Genomic DNA, 14,581 nt, shown 5'->3' with positions numbered 1-14,581 from the left:
TAAAGTTTCTAAAGCATAGTGTGGCATTTAACAGTTAAAGGCAACAAGTAAAGGCGCTACGGTCAAGGAAAGTTGTAGTCCTACATTGCTAAGATACCTAATTGTATATGGCACACATAAAATGCAATCCTGGTTCTCTACAACAACCTACTCTGATACCAATCTGTCACACCCCCAAATAGGGCCTGGGGTATTTGTGACTAATTATATCAAATTACAGTTGTATAAACAAGAACGACTCTATATGAGACGATTTATTGAGTTTTACAGCGGAAGATAAATAGATTACATTAAATGTTTTTAAATGAATTGGTAAGTAATGCATGAAGACTCCAAGCATGGCAAGCAATCATCATCAAAGCAGCAGATATACAGCGGAAGCAATATTTAAGTACCTGAGAATAAACATGCTTAAAAAGTCAACACGAGGTTGAGTGAGTTCATAGATTTGTCATAAATAATGATTACAGTAATAATGTTAGACCATAAGATTTAGTTTGTAAAGTTGATCTCCCGCATGATCAAAAGTTATGCCAGTGCGTGATATTTAGACTAAACGTTGTTTGCCCCGTGACAAGTTGTTCTGTCCTTGTCGTTTAATTTCATTATCAAGTAATACAAAGACTTAGTCAAATGTATCGGGGACGTTACTCCCGATAGGCCTATCCCCAATAATTAAGAATGTCGTAGCAATTAAAAATATCACTGTAGGGACTTAGTCGGACATAGCCGGGTATAGCATAGTTTTAACAGTTGGTACTGATATTTAGACTAGACTTTCAAGTTTACCCCTTACAAGTTATTGTTTATACTTGTCGGTTGGGGACTTGCTGGTCATAGCCCAACATATCACAGTTTAATAGTTGGTACTGATATTTAGACTAGACTTTCAAGTTTGCCCCGTACAAGTTATCGTTTATACTTGTCGGTTGGGGACTTGCTGGTCATAGCCCAACATATCACAGTTTAATAGTTGATACGTGTAAAATAGTTATAAAAGTTGCGCATGTATTCTCAGCCCAAAAATATATAAAAAGGGAGCAGATGAACTCACATTAAATAGCAGTTGAAGTATTCCACACAAGAAGGAAAGTAAAGCAAGTAAGTGATCTGGATATCAACCTTGAGGTATAACGTTTGATTAGTTAATGTCTAACTTGACATAAAGTATGTTTATTAATATAGCAACTATATTGACAGTGACGGTTTTCGAGAAAAGTTTCTATTTCTCAAAAGTTTCTATTTTTGAAAACCTACTATTTATGAAAAACTTCCACTTATAGTAAGCTTCTAGTTTAAGAATGTTCGGGTTATAATTCTTAACAAAGATATTGTACAATCTCGCCCAAACTTCGTCGCTAACATGCAAGTCACTCGAATGATCTATTGTTACCGAGCGGCCCAGGATCTCTTGACCAAAATCTAAGTCTTGGCATTCGAGATCCACAAGCGTCCCATAATGGTAACAAGGATCACCCTAGGCCACAAGTAGCGGTGATGTTTGTAGTCTTTGTACGCTATCTTTAATTATAACCTTCACGTTAGGTGCGTATATACATATATATTCAATAATTCAATTTTAATTATAACTCCTATATATTAATTCATAAAAATACTTTTATAATTTTTAGTAACATATATTACTAATTATAACATGTTATTTATTTTAATTTTAATTGCATATAATTTATAACATTATTTACATGTTTCGGTTAAAAAATAATAATAAATCGAAGTAAAAAGTAAAAAGTAAAAAGTAAGAAAAAGAATACTTACTAGTAGTAATTCTTCAAAGAGAGAATGAGAGAAATTTTAGTGTGAGTTTGAATGAGAAATGAGGGGTATTTATACTTGAAAAAATTAGGTACAAAGAATAAAATAATTAAAAGAAAAAGAAATATTTTAATTTTTAATGGGATTTTAAAATTTAAAAGTATTAAATGTTAGGTCATGGGATAATGCACAAAATAAAATAATAAAAGTAGTTTTCCATTATAATTTTTAATTAAAAAGTAATTTATTTATTTATTTTATTAAAAAAATCATTTATTTTAAGGATTTTTTTATATATTTTTTTTAAAATAAACAAATTGATTTACTACTTTTCCAAGAATATTTGTCAATATTTTTTTATTCATAATAACAATACTGATAATAAAGATATTAATTATTGATATCTTGTTTAAAAAGGATATTAATAATAATAATATTAATATATCAAATTAATGCGTAATTATTTATAAATAATTGTTCATGAATCGTCGGAATTAGTCGAGGTTAAATGAAATCATATAAAGATTTTTGTTTAAATTTTGCCAGAAATTTACGGGTTGTCACAACCTCTTAAACTGGATAAAATTTAAATTTAAATTAGAGACTGGATTGTGTTCCGTAAATAGACCTTTATAAAAAGGGTGTATCTCTGATTTGATGGCTTCTGGTTCCTACTCCCATATGCCATTGATGTACAGCCTACAAATATTATTTTTTTACAGTTTCGCCTTTTGTTAAACGAATAATTTTTTTTTGAGTTTTCTTCCCCATCTAATACCCATTTAAACCGGGATTTCTGACTCATCATATTTAACTTTTGAGCTCCCTTTTTAAACCAAAGACCCCGACTATCCACCCATTGTGTTCTTTCAGCTTCTGATAAATCGTTCAATTTGCTTTCAGTTCCAAACTAGCGCCACTTTTTTAAATTCTTCAATTTTTGAATCTAATTTCCCGAAACAAGTCTTGCTCCAATTCTTAAGAGAAACACGAAATTTTTTTAGTTTTTTACAAAACTTTAAGTATGCCCTATTACCTATTACTGGAGTATTTCAAGTTTCGCGGATGATGTTTTCTGCTTCAGGATGGTCCAGCCATTCATTTAAAAATTTTATGGGTTTTGGCCCGAAATCAACCCATTTATTTTTCATTAAAAGCGGACAATGGTCAGTATCCTTCCTGTTGAGAGCTGTTACAAAAATGTCACCCCATCTATTTAAAACTGTTCGGTGACCAAGAAACGATCCAATTTGCTTAACTTCATACTTTTCTCGCAAATCCTTGTGAACTTTTTGTCTACTAAAGGTACTTCAATAAGTTTTGAATTGTTAATGAACTCATTGAACATAGCCGCCCTTCTCGTATCGAAAACACAATTTCGTCTTTCAGATTGATTTCTAACCTCATTAAAGTCACCATAAAAAACCCAATCTTCATTGTCAAAATTCAACAAATTCTCTAGACTTTCCCAGAAAACCTTTTTCTTGGCGTCTTGGTGAGGTCCATAAACATTGACTAGGATTGTGTCATTATGTTGATCTCATCAACAACCTTTAATAGCCAAGGAAAAGCTCGCCTTCTACCGCCTCACTTACATAAAAAATAGATGGTTCCCATGTCAATAATAAACCACCCCGAACATTAGTTGACAGTATCTACATATTAAACAATAAGATAAAGAAAGAGAAACGCGACAGAAACATACTTTGAGGTTGTCGTGTCCGCAACTTTACGTATTCCAATTTTCTTTCAGAAATCTGATTCATCAATCGATGTCTCAACAGAATCCTTCAAGTTACTCGGTGAGTTTTCAATAAGGACTTTCACCGATTTCGGCTTCGATTTGAGAGAATTTATCCTCTTCTTGATTTTGCGACTATGAACCTTACGAGCCCACTTCTTAGCATAGAGGATTCTTGAAGAGACCTTCCATCTACCTATACGGTTCGATATTGAGGTTTGAGAACTAGAAGAGGACGTCGACAGTTTCTTCAAATTCTTACTTTTCGATTGTGACCTACCCGTTGATTCATCGGAGACAGATTGGGTAGAAGGGGGAGAAATTGAATCATCGAGTGTATCGTTTCCCTTGACAGAAGCTGATGAAATTCCCGTATCAATTAAGTTATCCATACATTCCTCAAGAGTTAAACCAATAGACTTAGGCTCATCACAATTTATCCCAACAGGCCCATCAGTTCAGGACATAGTTGAAACAACCCCAACCCGTTATTATACCTACCCAGAAAATGTTCATTTTATTTAGCGCATTAATATTGATAACAGCGACACCATAATTATTTTTACAAAACATTTCCAATACTTGACAAGTTTAAACAAATTTAATTTATACATTACATAAGTTAGGTGTCAAAATGGGCATAACAACCCAAGACTCGTTTAACACAACCAAAAGACACTTTCGACCCAAAGCGTTTAACTTCAACACTAGACCGAGCATGGTGATTGGGAAAACACTACCCAATCCTAAATCGAATCCAAAAGCAAAGTCTCCTAAAGCAACCCACAATAATTCACTAATCCCCGTGCTTACCGTTGCCACCTCTTCCTTGCGAATCTATAAAAAAATATAAATAACGAGAAGGTAAGCAATAAAGCTTAGTGAGAATAAACATACTATATACATACATATGCATAAAATGAATACGTATCACCAGAACAAGTAATAAACACATACCACATCCTTGTATAACTAAGCAAACTATACATAACGTACCACCATGTCAATCCGCAAGATTAGCTACAACACAACAATATATAGATATACGCAATACCCAAAAACCCGAAGGTTAACCCCTTAACCTTAAACGCATGAAAGTTGGCTGAAAACTCACGCGCCCCAGTGTATCCGAGAACTGACACGATACGCTACCTCAATCCACACAACTATATGGATGACCGAACTACACGAGACATTGTGAATCCGAACTACACAAGATTCACTAGTGAATCCGAACTACACAAGAATCACTACCCTAAGACGCAACAACAACAATGGGAACGTCCGAACTACACATGACATTGTGAATTTGAACTACACGAGATTCACTAGTGAAGTCGAACTAAAAGAGAATCACTACCCAAAACACCTCAACAAAATCAACGGGGTTGACCTACTTGTCAATGTGAATCCGAAACTCACGAGATTCACTACCCCACGGGTGGTAACCCAAAACGCACAAACGTGTCAAGTGGGCCTAAACTCATAGGTCCATCATCCCACACACATGTAGAGTGAATCCCAACGCACAAGGATCACTCTACCCTACCCGCACCCATCCTATGCAAACATACACATATAATATTGTAAGTAACTAGAGGGGGTGAATAGTTACTTGATACGTTTTTAACACTTTTTCAACTGATCACTAAATTTGATTAACTATGATCAACCAATTCAACTAAAACTTGATGTGTGTAGTGTATATGTTCAAAATGATAATCAAGGTAATGTAAAGAACATAAACACAAGGATTTATAGTGGTTCGGGTGGATGTTAACTAATCCACCTTAATACACTCCCCAATTACACTAATCGGGATTTCTTGCTTCACTAAGCACTTTTCTCCAAACCCGGTGGAGATTCGATTTACAAGTCTTTAACTCCTTTGGTAGACAACAAACCTAATCTTTCTATCCCTTTAAAAGACCAACTCCAACCTAGCTCAACTTGTCTTCAACTTGGACAAGTATTGATCTTCAAATAAGATTAATCAACTTCCTAAGTCCCTTTAAGGAAGTAGATCACTAAGCTAGCCTGTGCTTATACTAATTGAAGCTACAAGACTAATACAATTTGCAATGATAATCCTAAGACAATACTAGGACATACATTACATTACGTAAACTCACAAGATAAACAATTTTGATTAGTAAGTTTACAACAACCAAATTCTATATCTAAAAGATCATAGAATCTTCTCTTGCTTTATCACATTTGAGTAGTAATTAAAGCCCTTGTGATATCTGGAAATAAGCCTTTTAAATATGCAAAAGGGTCAGCTTCATATGCTCTTCAATGCTTGCTTTTTATAGTGAGATTCAAAATCTAGTCGTTGTCACACGGTCATAGGCACGGTCGACCGTGGTTCGACCGTGCGTGCTCCAATCTAAAAGTATGTATCCGTTGTATAGTCGTTTGAATCAGATTTGAACACCACATTTTGGAATCTTTACTCCATCTAGCACCTGCAAAAGAAATCCAATATCCTATACAAGTACTATATGCATTAAGTGTGTGAGATTTGGTCTTATTGTGTGAAAATGACATAACACTCCAAATATGGTAAACCCAACATTCTTGGAGAAGTGTATTGATTGACATTTTGGGTAATCTCAGTTTGATCAAGACTTAGTTAGGCTCATTAATGCATTTGGTTCAATCCTAAAGACTAGTCAACATGTAATTAACTTCCTAGTTTCAATTAATCACAAGTCATATTCATTTTAAGATTAAGCAGATATTAATTGAATGATGTCTTTCTAAAATAAACATTAAATGTGTAAAGACATCAATGTTAAGTCATACTTGGACAAGTAATCACAATGTGTTACTTAGACAAGACCAAATAGATTATTAACCATTATTTCTTTGTGAAACTTTTTACACTTAATTTATTGGAGTAAACTAGTTACTTGAATCCTAGTATTCTAACTAGTAAACACATAGCAAGCATAGTAATCAAGTTGGAAAATTGATGAGTATTAAACATATTAGCAAGTAGCAAATAATACTCACACATAGCAAGAGATAGTTATTCAAAGATCAATCATATAGATATTTTCACAACACTATAGTTTAAGCTTTAGTAAGCTTACTTGCAATATAACATATTGCATGATTAATGTGTAAGCACACATTAATGTCCAACACATGTACAAGAGAAGAGCAATCTCTAGTTGGAACTTGGTGACCATCCTAAATGTGTCTAAGTGTATTTTAGGATTACAAGTCTTTACTAGTTACACCTAAAAACTTTGTTTTCATTTAGCCTTAATTTGTCTTTAAGTGATTTTTAATTGTAATTAGTGTTCTAGTGACATTAGCTTATGTGTGTTTGCACTTGGTGATCATCCTAAGGATATCTAGACAGGTTTTAAGATCACAAGTTGTTGATTAACACTTATGTGTTATGCCTAATCATGGTTAATTTGTCATTAAGATGTAATTAAGCGTAATTAACCAAGATTAGTGTTTTTATGACCAAAACTCAATTGAGTATGGAGAGGGCATCTATTCTAAGCGTGTTGAGAAAGGTTCCATGAATTATAGATGTCGGGAAGTAGTCAAACTAAATTTGATCTAAAATGGTGACAGATAACTCTATGGTCGCACTACGGTGACCGTGGTGGTGACCGTGCAACTTGTTTTCACAAAATTACGTTGCAATTCAGTCTGGGCTTCTACGGCTAAGTATACGGTCGATCGTACTTTGACTGTGTACTTCAATGGTCTTTATTTTCATTCTATAAGTTTTTTCTGACTTAGTCATTTGCAAGATCAAGTATGGATTAGTGAACTTGCGTGTTTTATGTTAAGATGTAGATCATCACTTATGCATATGTATGTGTCATCATCAAAACAAATTCTTTGGTTAAGCATCATACTTAACTTAGTCGGTTAGTCCATTAACCAACATTCAACCAACAAATATATTTACACTCACCTTAGCGCCTTGATGAATGAAACTGAATAATCTGCAACTCGTCAATGGAATGTACCTATTCCATTTATCACATAACAAACAACATGATATGCCCAAATCGGACGGTTTATTTATGCGTTGTCGTTAGGTCGCAAAACGTCAATTCGGGATATCAACAGAAGAAGTTGATTGTTTAATTTATATATGCTGGGCCTAAATCTATTATTCCTTCCTATGGGTTAGCAAGGGCAAATATGACCTAGGGTCGTTCCTTGGGTGGTCGAATTTGAAGCGGAGCTTATTCAGATAATTTAGTAATTAAGATTGAGTTTGTACACAATTTAGTATCCAAGACTAGTAGCCAGGTACACCTTGTGTGGAGAGGCAGGATCCCTTTGGTCCCAATAAATTGGCGACTGTTCGGAAAATCTAACAACCAAGTCCAACCGGTTTATTCTAGACACCAATTTATCCGAAATATCAAATTGTGTAAAGACAATAGTTGGGTTGATTTGATTTGTAATTGTATTTAAAATATTAAAGCAATGTAATTAATTAAAATAAGCTAGCTAGCACGCAACAGCTAAGGACAAAGAAGACGTGGTTCACCATGATTTAAGATAATGTAGTGTCGGGATGATTATGAGACACTCTTTGGATAGATATACCATGGTGTGAACACTAGATTCCCTACTAAGTGGTTTCCCAATTAGCATGTCACGAGGAACTAGGCTTTGAAGATTCTGATCGGATGGACTATGCTCAACTCCCGACACTTTATCCGGTTTAAGGATATAAGTGGCCCATCTTGGATACAATGCATACCTTGGGCGCACGAATAAAGTAGCATAGCCATATACATATAATATCCAACCTTTCTTAACACCTTAGTGTATCACCCAAGTGGGTGGTTATGGTTGTGCTTCGAATTCTTTTATGTGAATGGTTTGGTAAAATCTAAGGGTTTGTATACAAATTAGAACCTCTGATGGTTCTCAATCATCCTTAATGATTTATAAGCTTAGTTTGTATCGTAGTGTGTTAAATTCCCATTTATGATTTAAACCAACCCTTACTTAAATCTACCCAATAAATCCCTTAGTTATCCACCATGTACTAGACTTATAGTGGTTCCATAGCTTCTAACCTTGACCATGCTCAAATGGTCCTATAATACATCAACACTGTACTCTACTGTTGCAACAGTATTTCTTCGAGTCTTATACTCTTGACCAATGTCTTGATCAGGTCCTACGGTAATTCTCCATGTACTTTATAGTATTTCCGATGGGTTCATACCTTGACCAATGTATAAACACTGATAATTAATTACCTAATAATTGTCGACTTTATAAAAAGTTTTAATCACGTTTATTGGTGAAAGGACGATAATAACAAAGTTTAAAATCATAGACAGAAAGCGAGTACGAAACGATAATCAGCCCTAACTAACATTATTAAATCATGGCAAATAATCAAGCAATTACTCACACATCATGGCAACAAGCATTCCTAATATTAATAAATCACAAACATCAAACAAGAATATTATAATAAATTAATAAAATAAATGATAGATGTTACCGAATAATGTCGGCAGAATAACACTTGTATTTCTTCATAATATCCGTAGCGTTACAATGCTTGAAAGCTTCTACTACTAACTACATACTATTCTCCTATTGATCACTAGAGAGCGACAATAGAGAGATAATTATTTTCCTAATCTCTGTACTTTTCTCTCTCTAGAATCTAGAGAGAAAGTAGAGAGAGAACTAATCTCCTATAGATCACTAGAGAGCAACTAAGTGAAGAATTGGTGTGTGTTGAAATGGTGGGATGAAGCCTCATAATTTATAGGAAATGCTTGGTGGAAAAATTGTAAATAAATGGTTGAAAACGGTTGGCAGGCCGTTTGGCAGGCCGTTTGGCAAGCCGTTTGCTGGATCGTAACTTGTCTTTCACCGTTTTCGCTCTAGAATCTTCGTTTTAGCTCCATTTTTGACAATTCTTGTGCCCATACGTTCGTAATTTAATATCCTACAATAGGAGATTAAGTAAATAAACTTTTCCAAAAATTATAAAATAAGTTATTTAAATGCGAGTTAATCGTCTTAGCCGGTTTTGCTCGTTTTTCCCCATTTTTCATTCGTTTTTAGTGATTATTGAAACATAGCCTTTGTAATTACAAAATCTACCAAATTAACCAACAAAGTGATTATTTTGGCGATAAAGTTTAGAACTTTATGGTTTTAGGGCTCTATATCGGGGGTAAGAACGTGACTTTTTGGCCGATATCAAACATCTCACACTTAGACTTTGTTTGTTCTCAAGCAAACCTTTCTTTTATTTTGAGTTCAAGGGTGCTTCTGAGGTTTCCGTTCTATTATTCAAGTGGCTTGTTATTTATTATAAGAGCAAAATTAGACAAACCGTCTTCTAAAAGGGTAGAAACTATCTCTGCAAGCATGAGGGGAGGTTACATGACTTTGGCTTCCTTACATGGGTCACTCAAATCACTCAAGTATTTGGAGTTCCCTATCAATCTATGAAATGAATTTGCTCATAGCCAGTCATGTTGCAAGTATTGTCATAGGCTTGACCAAGAATCAAATCTCCACCGGTTAGATAAGGACGATACTGATCTTCTCCCTAATCATTCTTTCAAGAAGAAGAGCGGGGTTAAAGGTTGGTTTGCAGAGAAAAGTGAAAGTTTTGATATGGTGAAAAGGGTGATTTTTCGAATCATTGAAATTTAGAGAGATTCGATAGATTTCGGTTTCATGAAGATATACTTTTTCTAGGAAAGATGGTACTCTATTTTTGTTGAAGAGTTCTTTTAGAGGGTGCTGATTTTTAGCGAAGAGTTTGCTTCTTTTCTTCAATCCTCCTGGGTCACAATCTTCATTTTCTTGGGGATATATGCTCTTATTCGGAGACTTTTCTCTTCTTTATTTTTGAGACTTTGCTCAACTTTCGTTTATTTTAGATATCCCATCTTCATAACTTTGTCTATTACTTCTTGTACCCAGAGAGAAAGGTATTTCACAAGAAATAGGTCTTTTTGACCTATCAAAAATGGAATTTTGGAATTTTTCGACAAGTGTTTGAAGTAAACTTGGTCGATCTATCTCTTTGAATTTCTAAATTTTGAAAATGAGAAAGGAAAGACGGTGGAAAGGGTAACGTTTTTGATAGTGAATTTGGGATGTGAGTATTTCCTAAATCATCTACTCTTTGGTGTGAGTTGGTCGGTTTAAATGCGTGGAGTGGAAACGAAAATGTATGGTTTTTGTCTTCTCTATTCAGAATGATTTCGGAAGGAGTATTGCACCTACACCACGTATGGCGCTTACTAACCATTGGCCTCGAAATGTATGTCAAGGTCAAGTTCTAACTCTAAAAGCTAACATCGGCACTCTCAGCAGAAAAGATAGTGAAGCATTAAAAATGAATGCTTATTGGGCCATTTTTGGGGTACCTCACAACAATTATATTGGGTCGATAATGCCTAGTCATGCAATACTCTTTTAGAGAATCGGTTCATCCTTAAGAAGATTTATGTCCTCATTTGTCTTAATTTTAGAACAAACACGCCCGATTTTCGAAAGTTCTTTTTCAGAAAGTATCATTTAGCCAAAAAATTTTGAAAAATTTATGTTGAGGACAAGGAATCTAAATAGTAGGTATACTCGAAAAACTTAGTTAAATTTTAAGTTAAGAACATTTTCCGAGCATCCCCTAGCTAATTACGGTGTACTACACCGCTATCCCACACTTAGAGGAACATTGTCCCTAATGTTCATTCTTAGATTTTAGGGACTAAAATCACACACTTAGAGTTTGAACATGTCGGAAAATGTATCTAAGCTTAATATTGGGTTGGAATCCTACACTTAGTGATAAGCTTAGGATAAGGTATAGTTTAAGGATATACCAAAGCAAAATAAACAAACGAAGAGAAAGAAACGAATTACTCCCCTTGGGTGCGGCTGCGAGATGAGGATCTGAAGGTAGGCTGAGTCGAAACCATCTTCTGCTGGATCCGAATTGGTCTTTTTGAAGTGTACTCGAGCTCATTAAGGCATTTTCATCCTCCATACAACATCCACCAATAACTTGCAATGAAATAATTAACGGGTTTCCTTGTCTTTTCATCATTATTCAAAGAGTCTCCACCACAGGCATCAATAACTTTCTATTTCTTGTAAAGATAGAAAACATTAATCCTAGACAGGTGATTAAGCTTTAGGCCATAGACTCACTGATTAGCGTTTTGATGAAAAAGTTATTTGAAAACTTGAAGGTTTCAAAATTAGGTTTTTGAAAATTCAACAAGTCAGTGTATGACTAAAAAGCTTAATCCCACACTAAAAGTGTTGACTGCCTTTAATTTTAAGACTTTTGAAATAATGTATCAATTAACTCACTTAAGGCCCAAGGCAAGTAGGAGAAGTAAATTCGTCCTAAGAAACGTTGAAAATTTTATTTTAAGTTTCACTTTCTCTTTTATTCAATTAACCTAGTTGTCCTATGATAACTACTACTAAAGTTATAGAAAAATAAACACACAGGATGCCTCCCGAGAAGCACTTGTTTTTGTTCGAGTCACGAGCCTGACTCTAGCCTAATTTCTCAGGAAATCTAGGCGGCTCCCTTGCATCCATCAGTAGACACAAGAGGTAATATTGGAACATACCGATGAAATTGAAGCAGATATAGAATAAGGTATGTCCAATAAGAGGAGAAGGTGGTTTGAAGTGAATGCTTTGTTTAACTTGAGGTATAACAAAGCTATCAGCTTCTTTTACCTCCTTGATTTGTGCGGGTTGGTCAAACGAGAAGTGGTAATATTGGAACATACCGATGAGATTGAAGCAGATATAGAATAAGGTATGTCCAATATGAGGAGAATGTGGTTTGAAGTGAATGCTTTGTTTAACTTGAGGTATAACAAAGCTATCAGCTTCTTTTACCTCCTTGATTTATGCGGGTTGGTCAAACGGGTCCTCATCACTCCATGGTGTGTATGTCATTATGTATTTGAGTGATGGTTTATAGGGTAGCCTTGACGTAAAACCCGTATTTCTTCCATGTGACTTCAGGTTGGTCGTAATGTTGTACTCTAAGGATGGAGGTAGGACGATGTCCATTGACGTCTCCAATACGGTAACAACATTAGCAACTACTTTGGTGCTAGAATCCTCCTTCTCTTTCTTCTCATCCAGGCTTTCCATTTCAATATCTTCATCCACCTCCTCGTCACTCTGGTCGGGAATTTCAAGTATAATTGGTTTAGAGAGTTCTTCTAGAACGAAATCCTCCTCAGTCATTAAAAGATCAAAATAAGGTGGGAGTGAAGATTGGGTTGGTGTGGAGTGGTTATTCTTCTTGTCTTCTACTTCTATCTTCTTCTCTTCATTCTCGGAATAAGAGGTGACTTTTCTAGTGGATATGGTATTTACTTCGCCGTTCCCATCAGAAGGACATGCAGACTCGTTGATTGTGAAAGTGACCTCTTCTCCACGGGCTCTTAAGGTGATAGTCCGTGAATAAACATCAACGATTGTTTTGGCTGTATTCATGAAAGGCCTTCCTAAGATGACAGGGGTTTTCATGTATTCTTTATAATCCATAACCACAAAGTTGGTAAAAAAAGGAATTTGTCGACCTTAACCATGACGTTCTCAGCTATTCCCTTAGGATATCTATTGGATTGGTCAACTAGCTGGATGCTCATTCTAGTAGGGTTAAGGTTTCCAATTTTGAGTTTCTGGAATAGTGAGTTGGGCATGAGATTAATGCTGGCACCAAGGTTAGCGAGAGAATATATAGTACCAGATTGGTAGATAGAACAAGGAAGGGTAAATCGTTCGGTATCCCTTAGTTTTTCAGAAAGAGTATTTAAGAGAATGACTGAACAATCTACATTCAGCGGGACATTGGGTACTTCGGATACCTTATCCTTGGTTGATAGGAGTTTCCTAAAATACTTCTTACCATGAGAATTTTTAGACATAGTGTACAAAAATTTACCGTCAAGCTTGAAAGATTTCATCTTGTTATGTCTTTGCTTGAGACGGTCCGTGAATGGAATGGGTGTTTTCCCAGTGGATTTAGGTGATGACTCAATGACTACTACCGAACGGGTATTAGTTAGTTTCTTCTCCTTAGAAGAAACTGAAGGTTGGCTATTTGCCACCTTTGAGTCATTATTAGGACAACCTAGAGAATCGAGACATTGATTTAGCTGGCTTATTTGATTTTCGAGACTACTCAAGTGATTAGTCATGACTAAGTCAACTGCGTCTTGTCTTGCTGTGATCATGTGGATGATTCGCAGTAGGACATCGTCTGGACTTGTATTTGGTGGGGTAGTGGGTTTGGTAGGTTGGGTGTGTGGATGAGCTAGGATATTATCAGAATATACAACATAGTCCTCACATTCAGCCTCGTATACCTTGGACGGATGTGGGTCAGTACAATTCTGGCATAATTGCATTTGAGACACATGTTGCGGGAGTTTCTTTATCTCTTCAGCTTCTTTGGTGAGGTTTTCTAGCTGGTCCAAGAGAAATTTGATGGTTTTATGTTCGATAGGATCGGAGGCGGAAAGCGGTGTTATTGATGAAATGTGCTTTTCCGTGTTCCAATCGTGATGGTGCATAGTCATTTCCTCGATCAATTTCCAAGCCTCATCAGCGATGAATTTGATGAAGTTACCTTGAGAAACAGCATCAAGAATAGACTTGTTGTTCTGATCCAGACCTTTGTAGAAGGTCAAAATTTGAACAGAGCTCTCAAGACGGTGGTTCGGGCATCTTCGAAGCAAATGTTTAAATCTCTCCCATGCAGTGTAGAGTGATTCATCGGAAGCTTGTTGAAAGTTTATGATGTCATTCCTAAGTTTGATTTGTTTTGATGGGGGAAAGTACTTGATTAAGAAAGTTGTTGCTATTTCCTCCCATGAGGTGATAGAGTTGGGTTCTAACCCCTCGAACCAGGTTTTTGCATGAAGAGTTAAGGAATAGGGGAATAGATACAGATGAACTACATCTTGGTCAACCTTGTTTTGCTTATATGAGTTGGATAAGGAGAGGAATCTATCTAAGTGAGAGTTGGGATCGTCAATTGGTAAGCCG

General features: G+C 35.5%; 1 non-coding gene across 1 annotated transcript; it reads left to right on the top strand.

Annotated features, from left to right (window-relative positions):
* Positions 1-14,242: 14,242 nt before the first annotated feature.
* On the top strand, positions 14,243-14,349 carry LOC139903478 (small nucleolar RNA R71). The gene has a single exon (XR_011778295.1). It is a non-coding gene; the product is annotated as a small nucleolar RNA R71 (small nucleolar RNA).
* The last annotated feature ends 232 nt before the right edge of the window (positions 14,350-14,581 follow it).

The sequence above is a fragment of the Rutidosis leptorrhynchoides genome, chromosome 3, assembly GCF_046630445.1.
Source record: "Rutidosis leptorrhynchoides isolate AG116_Rl617_1_P2 chromosome 3, CSIRO_AGI_Rlap_v1, whole genome shotgun sequence".
In the NCBI taxonomy this organism is placed as follows: domain Eukaryota; kingdom Viridiplantae; phylum Streptophyta; class Magnoliopsida; order Asterales; family Asteraceae; genus Rutidosis; species Rutidosis leptorrhynchoides.
This window is presented reverse-complemented; position numbering and strand designations above follow the sequence as displayed.